The sequence below is a fragment of the Macaca nemestrina genome, chromosome 15 (genome assembly GCF_043159975.1).
Source record: "Macaca nemestrina isolate mMacNem1 chromosome 15, mMacNem.hap1, whole genome shotgun sequence".
Lineage (NCBI taxonomy): Eukaryota > Metazoa > Chordata > Mammalia > Primates > Cercopithecidae > Macaca > Macaca nemestrina.
The window spans coordinates 89,045,365-89,066,611 of NC_092139.1; positions in this window are offsets into that span (position 1 = coordinate 89,045,365).

A 21,247-nucleotide genomic window follows, 5' to 3' on the forward strand; every position below is an offset into this window, starting at 1 on the left:
AAGGATCCTAATATCAGCATTTGACTGAAGCCAAAAACAGAAGAGAACATGGAGGTTCTGAGAATAACAAATAAACAAATAGTTTAAGTTTTAAATGTACTGAATATTTTTATAATCCATGAAAATTCTAGAACAGAATTCAACAGTGGGATAAGGAAGAGTGCTTGAGATGTTAAACTATAAAGACCCCAAGGCAAGTTGTCAGGAAAATAACAGCACCTTTTTGGTGTAAATATGTTTATGCTGCAAATTATCCTTATATATATATATATATATATTTGTGTGTGTGTGTGTGTGTCTGTGTGTCTGTGTCTGTGTCTGTGTGTATAAGTAAACATCCCTTGGAACATCCTTCTTCCCTACAGTCAAGATCACCTCACTCCACAAGGGAACCTAAACAAAATGTCATATCAAATAGAAAAAATAATGCACTTTGTATAACCATTACAGAGTCTCTATTTGCATATCAGAATATGGATGCTTAATGTTAACATTGGAAATAGTATTTTAATATGCATATGAGATGAATTTTCTTTAGACTATTTTTGTCTGTGATTTATCTTTCTTAATAAGGACATACTCTTCTCTTAGAACAATTTAACTTAATATACTTTTGTTGTACTTTCTGTATCATTTCTGTTTTTTTCTAAACACTGACAAATATATCCCAAGGCTACTGATTAATACATTCAATTAATGAATATCTAACTTATGTAAATTATTTCAATAGTGGACAGATGTGATTTCCTCACATGTACCTCACAGATGTTGCTGATGCTGACTCGCTCTTCTCTTCTAATCTTAGCAAATAAAGTGGGAAATTTGACTTTCCTGAACACCCAGATGACAACAGGAGAGAGGAGGTGAAACCCCCAAAGCTGTTATTCTTTAAATCCTCAGAATCAATAGACCTGGAGAATCACCCACACTTGAGTGGGATGACATATAAATGAGAGTTTGGTCTTAGAGTTGGTGCTGAGTTAGTTCAGGATTTGGGTTGTTGGGATGGGGTGAATGTGCTTTACAAGTGAAAAAGACATGAGTTTTGGAGTCTGTAGGGTAGAGTGTTCTTGGCAGAACTGTGTCCCCTAGATCTGGGTTGAGTGACATCCTACCATGAGGAGTCCCAGAGAAGTAAATTTGCATAAACACCAAACATGCAGTGCCCCACCGGGCCTGAGAGGAAATAAGAGAGGTCTGGGAGCCCAGCTGTGCTGTGGGCTCAGGAAGCAGAGCTCTGGGCTCTGTGTCTTACCACAGCCTGGACCCTTCTCCAGCTCCCCCTCCTCAGCTTCTGCACAGGTGCTGCCCCCAAGCCCTGCCCCAGGCTCAGCCCTCACAGGGCCCTGAGCTGGTCCTGCCCTGAACCCTGAAAGCTCTGCATTTTCTGAGCTCAGCCGAGGCAGAGCCCCAGGATGATACCACTGGAAATGTGTTTGTTACCTTCAAGCCCCCTCGCCTGTCCTCTCCTGCAGGCTCTGTGGCCTCCTATGAGCTGACACAGCCACCCTTGGTGTCAGTGTCTCCAGGACAGGCAGCCAGGATCACCTGCTCTGGAGATGTACTGAGGGAAAATTAAGCTGACTGGTACCAGTGGAAACCAGGCCAGGCCCCTGTGCTGCTGATATATAAAGATGGTGAGTGGCCTTCTGGAATGCCTGAGTGATTCTCTGGGTCCACCTGAGGGAACACGACCATCCTGACCATCAGCAGGGCCCTGAACAAAGATGAGGCTATTGCTCTTTTTCTGAGGATGAGGACAATCCCACAGTGACACAGGCAGATGGGGAAGTGAGACACAAACCCCTTTTTCAGAAGACACAAACCCCTTCTTCCTCTAGCACCAGGAAGACTGTGGACCAAGCCATGAGCAGGTCTGGCCAAGTTGTACTGGATCTGAGACCTCCAGGCTATCCTTTTGTCCAGCCCTACAAGTTGGCTCTGCAGAGGGTGGATCAGGAGTGGATTTAGGGCTGCTATTTCAGACTTTACTGGTGTTTTCGGGCTTTGGGAGTGACTTGGGAACATAAGAACTGGATGGAAGATGAGAGAGATGTAGAGAAACATCACTTGGCCTTAGATTTCCATACGATGGTGACTGGGTCACTCCTTCAAAATATCCTATATCAGTCCCAACAAATGCCCAGCTCAGTTCAATACCTGAGGTTCCAGTCTTCCATGGCAGCCTGGGATTTTGAACAGGAAAAGCTGAGGAAAGGGCACTGTGGCATCTGCCTCAAAACCCTTTTCTGAGCTCACCAACCCTCAACTGTTGGGAGCTTCTAGGAGCTCAGGGCTGTGCCCTCACTGGAAAGTGCTATTGTTTCCAGAAGACTTCCTTCCTCATATTTAGGTCCAGTTTTGAGAGTTTTCATTTAATGATGGCCTGGGACCAAGAACCCAAGGCCCTGCCTTAATACAGGATGACACTGAAAGCCCTTCCAGCTCATGACCTCCCATTGTTGATGTCTGAGGTGTCAGTTGCAGCCCTATGATGGGTCAGGGTATCCTGCAAGTGGTGCCTTCCTCACTCCATCCAGGTCATCTGTGCATGCAAATCTTTATCTCAGAGTCTATTTCCAGGAAACACAAACTAAGATGGCCAGCTCTTACCAAAATGAGCCACCATAGACCTGAGGTGGCCACTATACACTGGAAGGCACCAGCGAATTCCCTCAGTTTCCATTGTGAGCATCCAAATGCCCAACTACATCTGAGTGTTCCTTCTGTTCTTACGAAATGAAAAGGGAGCCTGACATACCAGGTGCTCTGAGTCCTGAAGGAGAGGTGGAGTCAGATCCTCCTGCAAGAAATCCATGGAAAGGGGAGCTGCCTCACCCCATTCAGGGACCAGAGATACTCCCACAGGGGCAGCTGTAGGATGGACGCTGCCCACCTCCACCCTGCACATCCTGCACAATTACTCTTTTCACCCTTCCTTCAGCTTATTGAAGTTGACATTGACGAAGCCAGCACAGCTCACCCTTGGCAATTGGACTCCTTCAAGCCTCCATCAACCACACAATCTCAACAAAAAGAATCTCCCCAAAATAATAATAGTAACAGTATCTATGAAAATGTCTATGAAATATCTCACAAATAATTTTAGATTGTGTGCATGTGTAAATATTATTTTTCACACGTTGGGTTAAATAAAATATATTATTGAAACTAGTTTACCTTTTTATTTTTTATGTCTAATATGGTAACTAGACAGTAGGATTCACATGAGGCTCACATCATGTTGTGATTGTACAATGCTGGTCTGGTCTTACCCCTTCAGATGACAGGTGTTTTGGAGTAACTTGCTTCAGCCCCATCTCCACCTCTAGGACATATGTGTGAAGCCAGGGAGAGGCACGGGTGGAAGAGAAATGAGGACCAGCTGTTTATGCAGGTGACTGAGTCCTGGAGCCCTGACCCTGCTCTGTCCTAGACGTGTCACGTCCATCTCACCAGAGATCACTGCTGGCCTGCTTGAGCTCACAACTGGGGGCATCTGGCAGTTCTGGCAACATGGTCATTTGATGTCCAGTGTTATCCTGTCTCTCCCAGGGCCCAGTAAGACAAAAGGAGCTGTTTTTAGAAAGGGAAGTAATGCTCTACTGCACATGACATGGCCTTCTTCCAAAACCCCAGGAGTCTACATTGGGATTCTCCAGTGGGGTTTGCCATGTGCAGGAGGTTTCAGTTCCCACGGTAGAGTCAGCTGGATTCTCTGGCCCCAACAGCAGGACACTCACAACCCTGCCTGCACCTGCTGCAGAGCCTCAGTGCTCTGGGCCTGGAAAACAATGGGTGATATTTATGGCTCCTGATATATGGATTGAGCCACATCCCCAAGTGTAAAATATGCTACCACTAGACATTTATAGACCTTGTGTCTCTTTCTTCCTGAGGGTAAATGAAGGATGTAATAACATGTTGTTTGTTTTGTAGGAGATTCTCAGCTGCTCCAGACAACTAAACTCCCAATTTCAGCTAATATGAAAGAGGAAACATCTTAGTTTATTTCCCACTCTGAAAACTGCATGGATCTCACAAAAGCTTGCAATAGGCCGTGCCCATTATGTACATGTGATTCAACTCTGATGTCCAGATGGTCTGAGCCCCCATGAAGATATCTTGATAGGGAATGGAGAGCTAATGATGTTGGGCAGAAAATTGTGAATGTATACTGTTGTCCATCCCATGTGAATGCGCACTGATTCTGATCCTATTCTCTGAGGGTAATGGACAAGACCTCAGTATCTGCTTCAACGGTGTAACTGTGCACCTGCAGACATAGCATTCTGTTCCAGGAGATCCCCATCTGACACAGATACTGCAAATGCCTCTATTGCCTGTATGGATCTGTGCAAACCCAAATTCATCTTCCAGGATCATTCAACTATTGTAGAGATCAGTCCAGTAAACTGAAAACGAGGATCCCAGAAGTGATCACACGTACTTCAAGAGAGAATAGAGTTGTCTCAGAGGGCACCATCCTGTTGAAATTCCTCTGCTCCGTGGGAAGAAACAGCCCAGAAAGGGCCCCAGGGGCTGAGTCTCCTCTGGTTCCTGGATAAGGCATAACTCCTTACTGTAGTGAGATTTCACAGAAGCCTCAGGTGAAGTGGAAACACCATCTTTGGTTCATGATTGGGATCTTTTTATCACACACTCGTCATTTTGTCCACAATGTCCAAGTTTCCAAATAGCTGTCTAATAGATACAGAGGTTCTGTGTGGGCTGATGAAAGCTCTGGGGTTGGATAGTGGTGATGTTTGCATATTTTTACTGTACTTATTACTGCTTAATTACATACTTAAGAATGATTAAAAGGGTAAAATATTTTGTTATGTTTATTTTACCATAATAATAATATTGCATACTCTGGAAGCAAAGTAATACCAGTTTAATTTTAAAATTATACAACTGCTAAAAATGGAAAGAATTTAGTACTAAGCACCATTTTCTCTGTTTTATATGCTACAACTCAACTTTATCTCTCTCTCTCTCTCTTTCTCTAATTAACAATGATCTCCTGTCTGGTCCAAGGTCACACATTTCCAGTCTTCTAGGAATGTCTATTGATTCTGCTAATTTGTTGCCAGGAAGAATACTCAAACTTCTCACGCTCATGTTTGAGTGTCAGGTGTCTCCAGGCAGCATTTCTAAACCAGGATCCTTTGACAAGACTTGTGAAGAGTTTTGTAAAAAGTACCCCCCAAGATGACAGTGTTCACTGTTGGCAGCAGGACTGTTTCCACACAGTAGGGCTATGCTGGGTGTGCAGAGGAGCCGTGCACAGTGTGCCCACGGGGCAGATTCTATGCTGCTGACTCTGATCCCTGTGTTTGGAGGACCGTGTCCACTGCTGAGTCTACATCTGAATTTGATTCTCAAGAAAAAGGTCATTCATAGCTGTTGGACACTGAGTCACATGAAGGGACAGATGGTGGCTGAGGACACCTTATCTCTGATGTGCATAAGGGGATTAGATCTGCTAGTGGAACAGGAAGATGAAGAAACCTGTGGCTCTAAACATGGAATTTCCAGCTCTCAGTCTCTGCTGTCCATGGCTCCCTCAGCTGTATGCTCCTGGGAGATGTGGACCACGTGTGTTAGAGGTGAAGGGGATTGGGAAGCTTTCATGGTCTCTCTCACCATCTCCCTTGCTTGTCTAACACACTCTTCTACACCTACTTTATTATGGCTTCTGCTCTACAAGCATACCTGACCTCTAAATTAGAGACTTGTCAAAGTGCAGACAGATGCAGGAACTCATCCAACTGGAGACTTTTCCACCACTTGACCCACTGAACACGCCTCTGCAAGGCTCTGAATTTCAAGTGACAGGATTTTGGGATTTCAAAGACAACTCAATCTTTGGATGAACCATGACACAAGAGGGAAGCATCACACGTTTCCCTGTTCCTTGGGCCTCAGTGAGGACTGACTTAGCCAGTCTCAGGCTCCTGGAGACCTCCTAGGTGATATGCACTAGAAAAGTCTTTTAGTACAAACTGGGGCAGGTAAGGGGCCCTTGCTCTGATATTCTACTCTCTGATAATTTGGTTTTCAGAGAAAAACAAAGACCTGTGATTCCAGGAAGTTCAAAGCCCACAGATAAGGTCTCCTCATTCTCCCATGACAGCCCGAGCTCTGCATTCCAGAAAAAAAAGAGCATCTTCCCAGCATGAAGAGCCAGGAGCAAAGAGCAAGCTTCTCACAGGGGTGAGCAGGACAGAAGCCACCTTGGTCAGTGGGAAGGAAACTTGCTCAGCTCACATCTGACTCAGAATGACTCAGTCACACCTGTGCAGGGTCACCTGCATGTGAGCATCATTCATTTGCTGCAAGACTAAATACCTTGTGTGGCTCTTGGGTAAAATCTTAGCACAGGTGACATTTCTCTGCCTATTGCTTCAACCCGTGTTTTTCATAATTCACTGTAGGACGCTTACATAAGGTAAGCATGTCAGGTGTGAGATGTGTTGAATAGGAAAAGCACAGGCTGCCTGTATCAATGCTCATGTCTTGTATTCATGGCCACATCTCATGGAAATGGAAAAAACAAACAGAAAAAAGAATAATACTCTGCTCAAAAAAGCACTGAGAAATGCTATTGTATTGCTATGTCTACAATGTATTGGTTGAGCTAATGGAACATTAACTTAGATAGATCATTTTTATGGGGGGATTCCTAAACCTTAAACATTGTGTGAAAAAAATTGTTAGGTTGAAAGATCATTAAAAGGCCAAAGTTTGATTATAATCTGGAGTCTTTTACTTTGGGCTTCAATGGCCAATGAGGGCAGGGAGCTGGCTGCCCTCCCAGGCTCTGACTGACTCCATGTCCAGGTAGAGCTGCACTCCCCACAGGCAGCTGGAGGAACTGACAAGGGGAAGCTGTTTGCATCAGGGCCTCAAAAATTTGGCTCAGGATTTTCCCATGTCCCCTCCCCAAGCCCAGGATGGTTCCAGAACACTAAGAGGAGCTCATCATTACGGATCTAAGACTTCTCTGATCTTGCTCTTCTTTCTCCCTTCCCCAGTGACCTTGGAATTGTCACTCCCTCTCATAGGCCCTTCTTTTCCTTGTCAAGTGCACTCCCTGAATTCTCTGCTTCTGGGTCAGCAAATCTCTAGAACTTCAGGGAAAGCAGAGCTGGGTCACCCACACAGGGCCCTAGAAAGCTGGCCCAGGACCAGACACACAGGCAGCAGGGTGGGTCCCCACAGGACTGCAGAGTGGGCATCGGGTAGAGGGAAGGGACCAGGAACCACTTTCTGAGTGTCCTTAGGGCCAGGTGAACTAGAGAAGGGCTGGGACCTGGTCTGGACCCACGCAAGCCACACCTGTCCCTACACATTATCATCTTCCTGGATGTGATTGGTGATTCTGTTTGTTATGCTGCCCCAGATCACCTAATTTATTACCAGTGAATTTCACACACTACACATCATGCCTGTCCCCAAATTCTTCACTTGTGAGCAAATGTCACATCTGACCTGAACTGGTTTACATCCCAGATCCCCTTCAGGCTTCCCACTGTCCTTTCAGATCCTCACACACCCGAGACCCTTCCCCGCAGGGCACAGACACAGCTCTCTGCACATGCTCTCATCACTTATTTCTTCACTGTTTACTGAAAGGAGCTCCATGGACTCCTTCAAGGACACCTTTTCCAAACACTGAATTTACAGCAGCCAGCCAGTCAGCTTCTGTCGGAACTTTCCATGATTATCTTCAGAGAGCTTACAATTCCACGTTTTTTTTTTCTATCATTATCTTTTGACTGGTTGGTTTCTATTAATCATTGCATTATCAGTCAGAAATGTTTTTTCACTACAAGAACACGTGAGGCAGGAACCAGGGAGCATCCAATTTTCTCCCACAAAAGTAAATCTGCATGTCCTTGGTGATTGTATTCCAGATGCTCACCGATTCCATAGGAAGCTTGAATGTTTGTAACTCTCCATTCCCTTTCAATGCGGTGTTGACTTTGCTTTCATTGTTGTTGATGTAAGACCTCAGCATGGCTGCTGCAGTTCCAGTTATCACACCCATGTTCAAGAGAAAAAGCAAAGCACAAATCCAATCTAGTCCTTCCTACATGGTAGGAAAAGTTCCCTGAAAAGAACGTCAGCCACCTGACTCTTACATCCCATGGACCAGCGCTGGGCTACTTGGAAACTCCTGGGGGAAGCAACTGGAAATTTGCCTGGTTTTCAGTTGAATAGAGGGGATGACACACAGGTAGATGGTGTAGGGAGTATCTGTTGGGTCTGTAAACCCAGTGTGCCTACTGCACTGACCCAGCAACAGGACAGGAAACTCCTCAGAGCAAGGACTGTGTCTTCCTCACGCTGAATTCCTAAAATGCTGTCTTACCAGGACAGAGTGGGTCGGGGGAATATTTGTTGGGTGAATGAGCTTCTGTCTCTGTTGTATTGCAGGAGTCACCACCGACCCACATTGTAGTCAGAACCAGTCACAGCCACCCCTGAGTCCTGCATCCCCCAGTACCAAGCCACAGTTCCCCCTCAGGACCACCCACCACTCAGAGAGACGTGCAGGGAGCCTCAGGAGGGCCCTGTCACCTCCTCCTCCACGTGGGAGTGTTTAAATTTCCATCAGGAATCTGAGCGCCTTGTGCCAGGTCCTGAAGCAGGAAGGGCCACACCAAGAAGAGGAACTTCTTTCCGTGAGGTCAGCAGTCCATGAATGAAGGAATCAGGGACCTGAGCAGCAGATTCTGAAGCTAGGACCCAGGAGACCCCTGAGCCTCCAGCTGACAGTGTACAGAGGCCACCAGGGGGCAGCAGAGAGTAACCCGGCAAAAACACCTGGGGATGGGGTGGGCCTGGCATCAGGGAGATGCTGACAGGCAGGGAGGGTCAGTGACCATGACCTGAGACCTGGAGGGAAAGAGGTTCTCCTTTTCTTAGAGTATTTGTCCTTCACACTGGCGTTTAAATTCTTCTGACTTCCTGGTTCTAAGATCTGACTCTTGGAGATGGTGCTTATTTTTCTGATGCAGATTCAGGCATTTTGCCTCTTCCCATCGCCCGGCCCCCATCCCACAACCCCTCTTGCCATCCCATTCTGTAGTCACGCATGTCCTGCCTCCCGGCCCTTCACTCTGAGAAGCAGACACAGGGGCTTCTCCTTCCCTGGCCACTCCTCAATGTCCACTGTCCCTGGTCTTTACCAACTGTCCCGGTGAACCTGCAAAATCACAGCTCTTGATTTCCTTATAAGGCACAAAATACTTGCTCGTTAATCTTTTGTTGACTTAAGATTTATCCATTGATACATTTTCCCAGCAACTGAAGACAACTTAATTGTAATAAACATTCACTACCAGGGTCTTGGAGTTTGCAGCCCCCTCTCACTCTCTCATGAAGCCAACATTTCCTTCACCTCCTGATCTGTCCCTGGCCCTGGCCGAACGCTGGAGATACTGAGGCACAGCACCTATGACCTGGCACTAGAACTCACAGCTAAGGCAGAAACTTACTACATCAGATGGATCATCCAACACTCCGTGTGCACTTGGCAACCAAGAATTGCATTCTCCCCTAGCACTTAGGAGCTGTGCCCTGGGGTGGGGCCTGTACCTGTCCAAGGCTTGTGCTGGCCCCTGTAGAGTGGGAATGAAGAGGGTCCCTGCATTGGCCTCTGCATGTATCTTCAACATAGATTTAGGCCTATACCAGACATCTCACATCTGACGTAAAATGGTTATGACCAGGACATTTCTAGAGACACAGACAAAAGCTAACCACCTCCCTCCTGAGCCAGGATGGAAGGGAGGAGGGAACTGTGGACTCCAGGTAATTCCCCCATCACCACTGTGACTCTGGCATCCTCTTGAACAAGGCCAAGCACTATCCCGTAGGAAGGACTTTATATCCCCTAGAAAATACAGAGAAACTCAGCTCTGAGCTTTTGCTTGAACAAGCCAGCCCAGGAGCAAGGCTGGGCACCATTTGGGTGAAGATGAGAGCCCAGACTACGGGACCAGTGGTTGGAAGAAAATCCCATGGGCTGAGGCGGTGGGTAAGTAGGGGCCACCCCTCCTCTCTCTGTTTCCTTTTGGGCTGAGCCCTTCTCTGGAAACCACAGATCTCCGCCAGCAGCAGCCGCTGACTCTGCTGATTTGCATCACAGGCTGCGCTCTCCAGCAGGGGGATAAGAGGCCTGGGAGGAACCTGCCCAGCCTGGGCCTCAGGAGGCAGCATTGACGGTGCCTCAGCCATGGCCTGGACTTTTCTCCTCCTCGGCCTCCTTGCTTACTGCACAGGTGCTGCCCCCAGGGTCTCACTAACCTGTCAAGCCCCAGGGCTCTAGATCCAGCCTGGCCCTGACTCTGAGCTCAGTGGGGCCCTGCCAGTGGTGGGCAGGATGCTCATGACCCTGCTGCAGGGTGGGGGCTGTTGGGACTGAACTCCCCGCACACTCTGCTCAAGGCCTTGTGAGAGCCTGAGCGGCTGCACCTGCCAGGAGAGAGTAGTGGGTTTTCCGTTCAAAGGCTCCACGCAACAGGAAAGTCCATGGGCCACTGGGACTGGGGCTGATTGCAGGGGTTACCTTGAGGGTTCACAGACTCTCTGGAGCTTGTCCAGGCCAGGAGGGCAGGGACTTCCTAGAAGGGTCTTTCACCTGCAAGTTAACCTCTACTTTTTTTCTTTCTTTTCCTTTGCAGGCTCTGCGGCCTCCTATGATCTGACTCAGCCACCCTCGGTGTCAGTGTCCCCAGGACAGACGGCCAGGATCACCTGTGGGGGAGACAACCTTGGAAGTGAAGTTGTGAACTGGTACCAGCAGAAGCCACCGCAGGCCCCTGTGCTGGTCATCTATGCTGATAGCGAACGGCCCTCAGGGATCCCTGAGCGATTCTCTGGCTCCAAATCAGGGAACACCGCCACCCTGACGATCAGCGGGGTCGAGGCCGGGGATGAGGCTGACTATTACTGTCAGGTGTGGGACATTAGTAGTGATCATCCCACAGTGACACAGGCAGATGGGGAAGTGAGACCAAAACACCCTCCCAGCGTCTGTCACTCTCTTGCTGCAGCCCCGGGAGGATAAAGCCATGAGTGAATCTGGCCCAGTTCACCTGGATCTGAGCCCCTCAAGCTGCCCTTCCCTCCAGCCCCCTCCGGAATCTCTACAGAGCACACATCAGGCAGAGACATGGCCTGGAAGAACCAGAATCATGAGGGCTTAGGTGGAACACAGAGGTAACCTCTGTCCACTGTCCTGCCCCTAGATGGTCATATGGTGGGGACAGGGCAACTCCTTAGATCAACTGTCTGGATCAGGCCCCAGAACTGCTGCCCAGCCCTGCTGAGGTCCTGGGCCTGAGGCTGTGTGGCAGCCTGTGATTCCCAACAGAGCAAACCAGAGGAGGGGACACTGTGAAGTCTGCCCAGATCCCCTCTTCCATGTGACCCACCTGGCACTGCTGAGAAGCCCAGCAGCTCAGAGCTGTGCCCTCACTGGGAAGTGCTGTTGGTTACAGAAAGCTGCCTCAAGTCTATGTCCCTTCTCAGAGGGGTTGGGTTTAATGAACCAAGATCTCAAGTCCCTGCCTCATTTTAAGATGCCACTGAATGAAGGGCCTCCCAGCTCCAGGGCTCCCTGTGTGGATGCCTGAGGCCTCAGTGGCAACCCCACCATGAGTCAGGGTCTCCTTCTGCCCGGTGTTTCCTCCCTCACTCCCTCCTAAATCTTCTGTGCGTGGAAATCTCCATTGCAGAGTTGGCTTCCAGCGAACCCCATCTACAATGGCCAACTGTCCCCAGCATGGGCCATCAGGGACCTAAGGAGGCCACTATGCACTGAAAACTCCGGTCTCTATCCTAAATTTTCAGAGCACATGTTGAAATGCCAAATTTGATGATGTCTTGAATTTTTATGGAAAGAAAAGGAAGCCTGAGTTGCCAGGTGCTCTGGGTTTAGGGAGAGTTGGAGCCAGATCTCCCTGCAGAGAACCCCAGGGCAGGCGGAGCAGCCTCATCCCATGCAGGGACCACAGATGCATCCACGGGGTGAGCTGCAGGTGACACTGTCCACCTCCACCTTCCATATCTTCTGCAAATGTCGCTCTTTTCTACAGTCCCAACCAGATATGTAGATGCGATTAACTAGGTAAAACTCAGGTCACTTGTAACATCAAAAGCCACTGCAGGTCACCCTCATCAACAGAAAACCCATTCACATCCCCATCAACTACAGAGTCCCCGAATCATTAATCTCCAGAAAAATAACAATAACAATAGCCAAGAAAATCTATGTAATTCATCTCATAAATAATTTCATGTTGATAACATGTGAAAATGATAGTATTTTGCTTTACTGACATAAATAAAATATACTATTTATCTGAATTTATTTGTCTTATCTTTTTATATTAAATGTGATTACTAGACACTAGGGGTCACAGGAGGATCGTGTCATACCGTTATGGGACAGAGCTGGTCAGGACTCTTTCAGGCGACAGGTGCTGTCAAGTAACCCGGTGCAGGAAGCCCCATCTCCACCAGATGATATAAGTATGAACCCAGGAAGAGGTACTGGAACAATAGACAGGACAACCTGTTTGTGCAGAGGACACTTTCCTTGAGCCCTGCTCCTGCTCCATCCTACGTATGCCACATTCATCTCACTGTAGGTCATTTCTTGCCCTGCCTGAGCTCATGACCAAGAGGATCCAGCTGGTCTGGCTGTGCGGTCACTGCTGTCTCATGTGGTTCTGTATATAACAAGGCCCATGAACATAAAAGAGGCTGTTTTGAAAAGATAAGTAATTCTCTACTGCACATGACATAGACATGTTGCTGAATCCCACGGGTCTACAGTAGGATTCTCCTCTGAAGCTTTGCCTTAAGCACAAGGTTTCAGTTCCTATGTCCAGTTCCTCCATTACGGTAGAGTATGCTAGTTTCTCTGGCCCAATAGCAGGACACTCACACTCCCGCCTGTACCTGCTGCAGAGCCTTTCTGCTCTTGGCCCCGAAACAATGGGGGACACAGTTCTTAGATCCTTGATTTATGAAGTGGCACAATCTCGGCTCACTGCAACCTCAGCCTCTCAGGTTCAAGCAATTCTCCCTGCCTCAGCCTCCTGAGTAGCTGGGATTACAGGTGCCCACCACCACTCCTAGCTAACTTTTGTGTATTTAGTAGAGACCGGGTTTCACCATGTTGGCCAGCTGGTCTTGAACTCCTGATCTCAGGTGATCCACCCACCTAGGCCTCCCAAAGTGCTGGGAATACACATGTGAGCCACTGCACCTGGCCATGTTTTTCTTATTTTTGCTCCTCCTCTTTTCCTCAATACCTCAGGTAGGTGAACTGGGGAGATTTTGAGGGGCAGGCTCAGCGCTCCCTCAAAATTCCCCTGCCTCACATCACTGTGGCCTTGTCCTGGAAACTCCCCAGAAGTGAATGGTCTCCCTACGGGATGGGAGCTTCCAAAATGGCTCCATAGGGAAGAGTTAACCTGAGTCCATTCCTTCTTCCTCACTGACATCCAGCATTTGTAATTTCCATGGATGTCAATACTTTTGTAGCTGAAATCTTTATTAATCTACTAAAAGGCCGGGCACGGTGGCTCAAGCCTGTAATCCCAGCACTTTGGGAGGCCGAGACGGGTGGATCACGAGGTCAGGAGATCGAGACCATCCTGGCTAACCCGGTGAAACTCCGTCTCTACTAAAAAATACAAGAAACTAGCCGGGCGAGGTGGCGGGTGCCTGTAGTCCCAGCTACTCGGGAGGCTGAGGCAGGAGAATGGCGTGAACCCGGGAGGCGGAGCTTGCAGTGAGCTGAGATCCGGCCACTGCACTCCAGCCTGGGCGACAGAGCGAGACTCCGTCTCAAAAAAAAAAAAAAAAAAAAAAAAAAAATCTACTAAAAGTGAGAATGAATTGACAAAATGTTCGGACATTAGTTGTATCCAATATTTAAATTTCCTTAGTCAACTGATAAACATCGCCATGATTGTATGTAGTTTAGGCTTCATAAACTTTGATTAAATGGATTTTATGAAAAACAAAGTAACCATTTTACTATATGTGTATCCCATATCAACATGTTGTATACTTGAAATATCCACAAGAAAATGTATTTCAGAAACCAAATTGTATTTATTATCTATTGTTGCATAAAAATTTCTCCCTAATAGCTAACATGTTAAGAGAACATGTGTTTGTGATCTTGTCACTTCGGTGCATCTGGAATTGAGAGCAGCTTAGTTTTGTGGTTCTGGTTCTGGGTTGGTCATGAAGTTGCAGCCAAGTTGTCAGGCCAGGCTGCATTCAGAGGCCAAAGCAGGTGGCCAGGCCCAGCCTGAGGGGGCTTCCACTGTCCCTAACGTGTTTGGCTGATGTGGAAAAGCTCAGAGGAAAAGGAGAGAGTGAAGTGTAAGGGGCCTGTCCTGGTCCCCCTTTGTCAAAGACCATCCCATACATGCACCATTTCTTATTCTTTTCTGTGACATCTTAGGCATAGAGCGCTGCCCATTCATTCTAAGGCTGTAGAGTATTCCACAGCAGGATTTTAGCCACGCAACCTCTAATGGTTATCACCATGATTTTGATCTTACAAATCACACTACAACGAGCATCCCTATGCAGACTCCTTTGAGTTCCTGTGTGCATATGACTGTAGGATAAATTTCCAGAAGTGGAATTGCTGAGTCAAAAAGATGTTCATTTCTAACTTTTACCCACTGTTTTCACTTTCCCCTCCAGAGGGGTTCTACCAGTTTACAATGCCAGCCCTAAATATCGATGGGAGTACATTGGTGAAAGTGCAAATTTTTACCAACCTGTGAGATATAAAATGTTATCTAGTTACACTTTGAGTTTTGATTTCTCCTATTTTGCTTGAGGTTCAGCATTTACGCAAATATTTTAGGGCTCATTATTTTTTAGGATTTGTTCAACTATTTATTAAATGTCTAGATAAGAAGTATTTTAGTCTTTGCCACACACAAGACAATGTTGGGGATAATATGTAGGTTCTGATAGCACCATCTGCAATGTAACCATTTAAATGTATAAAAACCACTGTCAGTTCTGGGGACATTAAAAAAAAAAAAGGTGGAAGACCAGGGACATCCCACAGGATATGGTTTAACAGTCCCTGGTTTCTAGGGTGATTTGAAGTTTGAAAATTGCACCATTATATGTTCTAGGTGGAGACCTCTCTGTGAGGACACTGCAATTCACTTCACCTCCTATAGCAGCCTGAGGTCTTTCTTTGGATAAGAACATACTTGTACCATCTATTTGGTTGGAGCTTGTCTCTGCTCAGGACAGCCCTGTGTCACAAGCTCATGACTTTCATCTTCATCCATTTGCTCTGAATTTTGTGAGAGCTTTAGTATAACAGGAAGAGAGACTCCTCCTCGGTAGAAACTTGGAGAGAGAGTTAGGGGCAAATGTGCAAGGAAGCTTGTACCAAGTCGGGTGAGATCCAATGTAGACTAAGCAAAAAAAGGTCCTATACTCAGCCTTGTAGCTGAAACCAAAAACACACAAGATTGTTGGTGTTCTGAGTGTCATAAACAAACAAATAAATGAAGTTCAAGTTTTAAACGTATTGCAGATTTTTGTAAATCAGATTATAGAACTCAGAATATAACAATGGAATAAAGAAAGAGTTTGAGATTTTAGACTGTAAGTCCCCCAACTAAGTTGCCGTGACAAGAACAGGATGGTGAGAGTGGACATATGTTATCCTGCAAATTATTCTTTTGTGTAAAAGAGTATTTTCCCTTTTACTTAGATAAAAGAAACATCTTCTGGAACATCCTTCTCTCCAACTGTGAAAGCACAATTAAGCCACCAATAAACTGTAACATGAAGTAGGCAACACCTGCCTTTTTATATAACCATTGAGAGGTTGCTTTATTTGCACACCAAAATTTTGATGCTCAATGCTTAAATTGGATTTAGTAATTTAATGTGCTTACAAGTGTTTAATTTTCTTTGGACTATATTATTTCTGTCTACAATATATATTAGTTAACTCGGACATATTCTGCTCTAAAAACAATTCAATTTTTGGGTTTTTTGGAGTTATATTTTCCGTATCAACTATGATACTTTTCAAATGCTGTCAGAATAGCCCATGGCTACTGGTTATATAATTTAATTTATGGGCATTTAAATTATTATGTCCTCTAAATTATTTTAGGAATGTACAGTGAATTTCACTTTCTTTTCTTTTTTTGACAAAGTCTTGCTCTGTTGCCAGCTGGAGTGCAGTGGTACAATCTCGGCTCACTGCAACCTCCGCCTCCCGGGTTCAAGTGATTCTCCTGCCTCAGCCTCCTGAGTAGTTGAGATTATAGGCACGTGCCACCACACCCAGCTAATTTTTTTATTTGTGGTAGAGTCAGGATTTCACCGTGTTGGCCAGGATAGTCTCAATCTCTTGACCTTGTGATCCACCGGCCTTGGCCTCCCAAAGGGCTGGGATTACAGGTATGAGACACCACGCCTGACCTATTTCAATCTTAATGAACTAGAAGTTTATTTTTCTGGAACCCGGATGATAACAGGAGACTGGAGATGAAACCCCCCCAAAGCTGTTTTCCTTTAAACCCTCAGGATGAATCATCCTGGGGAATCACCCACACTTGATTTGGATGATCTATAAATGAGAGTTGGGTCTTAGAGTTGGTGCTGAGTTAGTTTAGGATTTTGGCTACTGGGATGAGGTGAATATTTTTGCAAGGGAGAAAGACGTGAGTTTTTTGGAGTCCATTGGGTGGAGGGTTATTTGCTGAATTATGTTACTCAAAATTCATGCACTGAAGCTGTAATGCACAGTGTGTGACCAAAATTGCATATAGCGTCTTTAAAGAGGTGATTAAGTGAAAATGAAGAAATTAGGGTGGATTCTTATCCAATCTAACTGATGTCATCCTAGAAAGTAAATATTTGCACCCACAGAAATGAGACACCAGAGATGAGTGTGCAGAGGAAAGACCATGTGAGGACACAGCAAGGAGATAGCGACCTGCAAGCCAAGGAGAGAGGCCTCAGGGGAAGCCAAACCTACCAACACCTTTATCGTGGATTTTCAAGCTTCAGAAGTGTGAGAAAATATCTTTCTGCAATTTAGGTCACTAGCTCTTTTGTATTTTCTTGTGGGAACTTTAGCAAATGAAAACAGGAGGGAGCCCAAAGACCTTGGATGTGGGAGAAGGAGGAGATGGAGCAGGGTGCAGGAGGCAGGGCAGGGAGGGGCTGGAAGGTCGGGCTCTGAGATGCATCTCCTGGATGGAATCTTGACTCCACTCTCTACTGTCTGGCAGACTTGGGAAAAACATTTCACCTCCTAATATTGATTCATTAATAAAGATAGGTTTGGAGCATAAGGCTCCCCAACATCCTATTCCATATTATAAAAGTCTTCTTGAGGTAACACTTGTAAAACTCTCACCAATGCATCTGGCATGAATTATGGGCTCATAGGCAGCCCTTCTGAGTGATCTAGCGATGTACAGAAAATGGCATTCACACTGTGGGCACCAGGGGGCACTGTGAGATTTAGTCTGAGGCTCCTAATGAGTCCAAGCCCCTGGTAATGCTCAAGTGCAAAGGGCATGACTGTTGTTTTTTTTGAGGCTGCTTGTATTGGGCGAATCTTAAAACACACTTGACCCTTCTTCTGATCTTGAGAAATTACTCAGAGAAGGCCATCAGGCTCAGGGCCCAGACAGAACTAGGACAAATGTTTTAGGGAATGGAGAACAGATTTGCATCCACTGCTCACTAGAGCCACCTAATAGTGACATAAGAATAAAGGAAGTAAATTTGCATGAAGAGATTCCCCTTCCCATGATAAAAGAGGCCTGGAGGTTCCTCCCCAGCTGTGGGCTCAGAAGCAGAACTCTGGGTCGTCTCCACCATGGCCTGGACCCCTCCCCTGCTCATCCTCCTCACTCTCTGCACAGGTGCTGCCTCCCAGTGCTCAGCCCCTACAGAACCAGGGATCGGCCCAGCCCTGAGCTTTAGCTCAGCACAGAAAGTGATGGAGGGTGTGGGGCTCTGGAAATGAGAGCCTCATCCTCAGACACCCCTCCTGTCCTCTCTTGCAGGTTCCGTGGTTTCCTCTGAGCTGACTCAGGAGCCTGCATTGTCTGTGGCCTTGGGACATACAGTCAGGATGACCTGCCAAGGAGACAGCCTCAAAACCTATTATGCAAGCTGGTACCAGCAGAAGCCAGGCCAGGTCCCTGTGCTGGTTATCTATGGTAACACCAATAGGCCCTCAGGGATCCCAGGCCGATTCTCTGGCTCCTGGTCAGGAAACACAGCTTCCTTGACCATTACTGGGGCTCAGGTGGAAGATGAGGCTGACTATTACTGTGGCTTCTGGGATAACAGTGGTAACCATCCCACAGTGACACAGACAGATGGGGAAGTGAGACAGAAACCCCTTTACTGTCTGTCTGTGTCACCCTCTCTCTCCAGCCCCAGCAGGATTGTGAACAAAGCCACGAACAGAGCTGACCAGTTCACCTGGATCTGAGACCTCCAGGCTGCCCTTCCCTGCAACCCTCTAGGCAGGCTCTGCAGAAGTTGGGTCAGTATAGGATTTGAGGCTCTAAGGACCACTCTGTTCTGCTGTTGTTTGGACTGAGGGTGTCCTGGCTCAAGATGACCTAAGTGGAAGGACAATAAGAGAGAGGCACACAGCTGTTGACTGGCCATGGTCCCTGGAGTTCCTCTTGTGTGGTGACTGGATCTAACACAATGCCTGGACCCTGTTGCCCAAATGCCCTGGATTATTGGTCTGAACTGCCCATGTTTAACTGAGACCCTCAAGTCCCAGCTCCATGCATCTCACGTTCTGAAAAGGAAAGTCTTTCCTAGTGAGCACTGTGGCATGCCTTGGCATCCCTGGCTTCATACAGCTTTTCCCCTCCGAAAAATGCCATTTAGTGCAAACAACGGCTTCGTACAAAGATGTCCCTCCTTCAGAATGTGGTTCAAGAGCAATGACTGCCTGATGCCTTAATCCCAAAGCCATGCTTTAATTTAGGATGACCTTAAATGCCTTCTAGCTGAGCAGTCAATTGTAACACATTCCCAGTCACACCTCCCACACTTCTCTCCTGAGAGTATATCCTGAAACCCTACTGCATGGAATCCTACCTCTCTTTGTAGGATTCAAGGATCTCAAAACTTAAAAAGCAAATAAAACAGTCTAATGTTTTATCATTGATACTGTTCCCATTGATACTGGGAAAAGTATCAAAGAGGAGAGAGTTGCACAAAGAGAGAACTCTGAAGTCTGCAAATATTCATGCACTGATGAGCACTTCTGTGTGAAGAAACTCTATGAAAGAGAAAAGAACCACCCAAAGACACTTGAGGGAACATGCCTCAGAATGTGTGCGCACACACTGTCACACACACACACTCTCACACACATACTCACACAAACACACACATAACACTCTCTCACACACACATGTACTTTCACACTCACACACTCACACACACACACACTCACACACCAGTCCCAGAGGAAGGGCCTGAGTTACAGGGCACGAGGTTGACTCATCAGAAGAGCTTTGCCTCAGTACTGGGGAAATGTGACCCTAGACAAAAGGCTGTTCAGGTCTCAACTATGAAAGTGTAAAAGCAAACAGAAAATCCAAGCAGTTTTCATGTAACTTTACTGAATTCAATCATAAAAGACAAAAGTAGAGAATGAAATGTAAAATAATTCTAAATCCAACAGGAAAAATGCACAATGTCTTCATCCCGTCAATATTTCCTGCAAGATGACAAGAAAATATGTGCTATATCAAACAGAAAAATGAATCAATCCAAGGTGATAATTAAGTTGCACACATGATAGACCTTATAAACAAGTATAAAAAGAGCAATTCTCATCATTCTATTCTATTCTACTTGTTCCTGAGGATACAGGATTGAAAAAACATGTTAAATAGAGACACAAAAAAGGTTATACTTTTATAAATAATCCATAATATGGCATAATAAAATATACACTGAATGAGACTGATTACAGATTAGATGCTGTAAAGAATAGATGAGTGAACTTGAAGATATAGCAATGACAGCTATTCAAGATGAAGCACAAAAGCATAAACAAGTATCAGTGAGCTTCAGGACATTTTCAACTGCCTAAATTGGTATATTAAAGTCATTAAAGGAGATAAGATTGACCAGGAAGAGAAAAGGTAGAAATACAATTTGAAAGAATAAGGACCAAAATTACCCAAATTTTGTGAAAACTAGAAACCTACTATTCAAAAAGGTTAACACATCCCAAAGACACACAGAGAAAGAGAGAGACAGATACGGGTGAACAACACAATGACAAGAAAAGGCTTGGTTTTTAACCTTTTTTTAAATTTTAGTGTCTGCACGGTAGGAGTACATTTTATTGGGTACCTGAGATGTTTTGGTACAGGCACACAACGTGAAATAACCACATTATGGAAAATAGGATATTCATTCACTCAAGTATTTATCCTTTGAGTTATAAACTATTCAATTACACTCTTTCCGCTTTTTTAAACATGCAATTAATTTGTAATTAACTATAGTCATCCTGTTGTGCTGTCAAATAGTGGCCTTATTTATTATTTCTCACAGGTTTTTTGACCCATTAACCATCCTCAGATAATAGTGGATTTCTTATTAGAGGTAATACAAGCCTGAGTCAGTGAAGTTATATTTAGAAAATATTAAATGAGAAAACTTACTACCCAAAGTAATCTACAAACTCAATGCAATTCCTATCAAAATACCAATGACATTATTCACAGAAATAAAAAAATCTGTAAAAAAATTGGTATGAAACCAGAAAAGACCCTGAATAGCGAAAGCAATACTGAGCAAAAAGAACACAGCTGAAGATATCACACTACTAGAATTAAAATACATTACAAACTACAATAACCAAAACAGGATGGTATGGGCATTTGATCAGACACTGAGACCAATATAACAGAATAGAGAACACAGAAATAAATTTGAATATCTATACCCACCTGATTTTCAACAAAGATGACAAGAACATCCACTGAGAAAATGGCACAATTTTCAATAAATGGTGCTGAGAAAACTGGATACTTATGTACAGAACAAGGAAACTAGACACTTATCCCTCTCAGCATAAAAATATCAACTAAAACTGGATTAAAGATCCAAATATAAGACCCCAAACTGTAAAACTACTAGAAGGAAACTT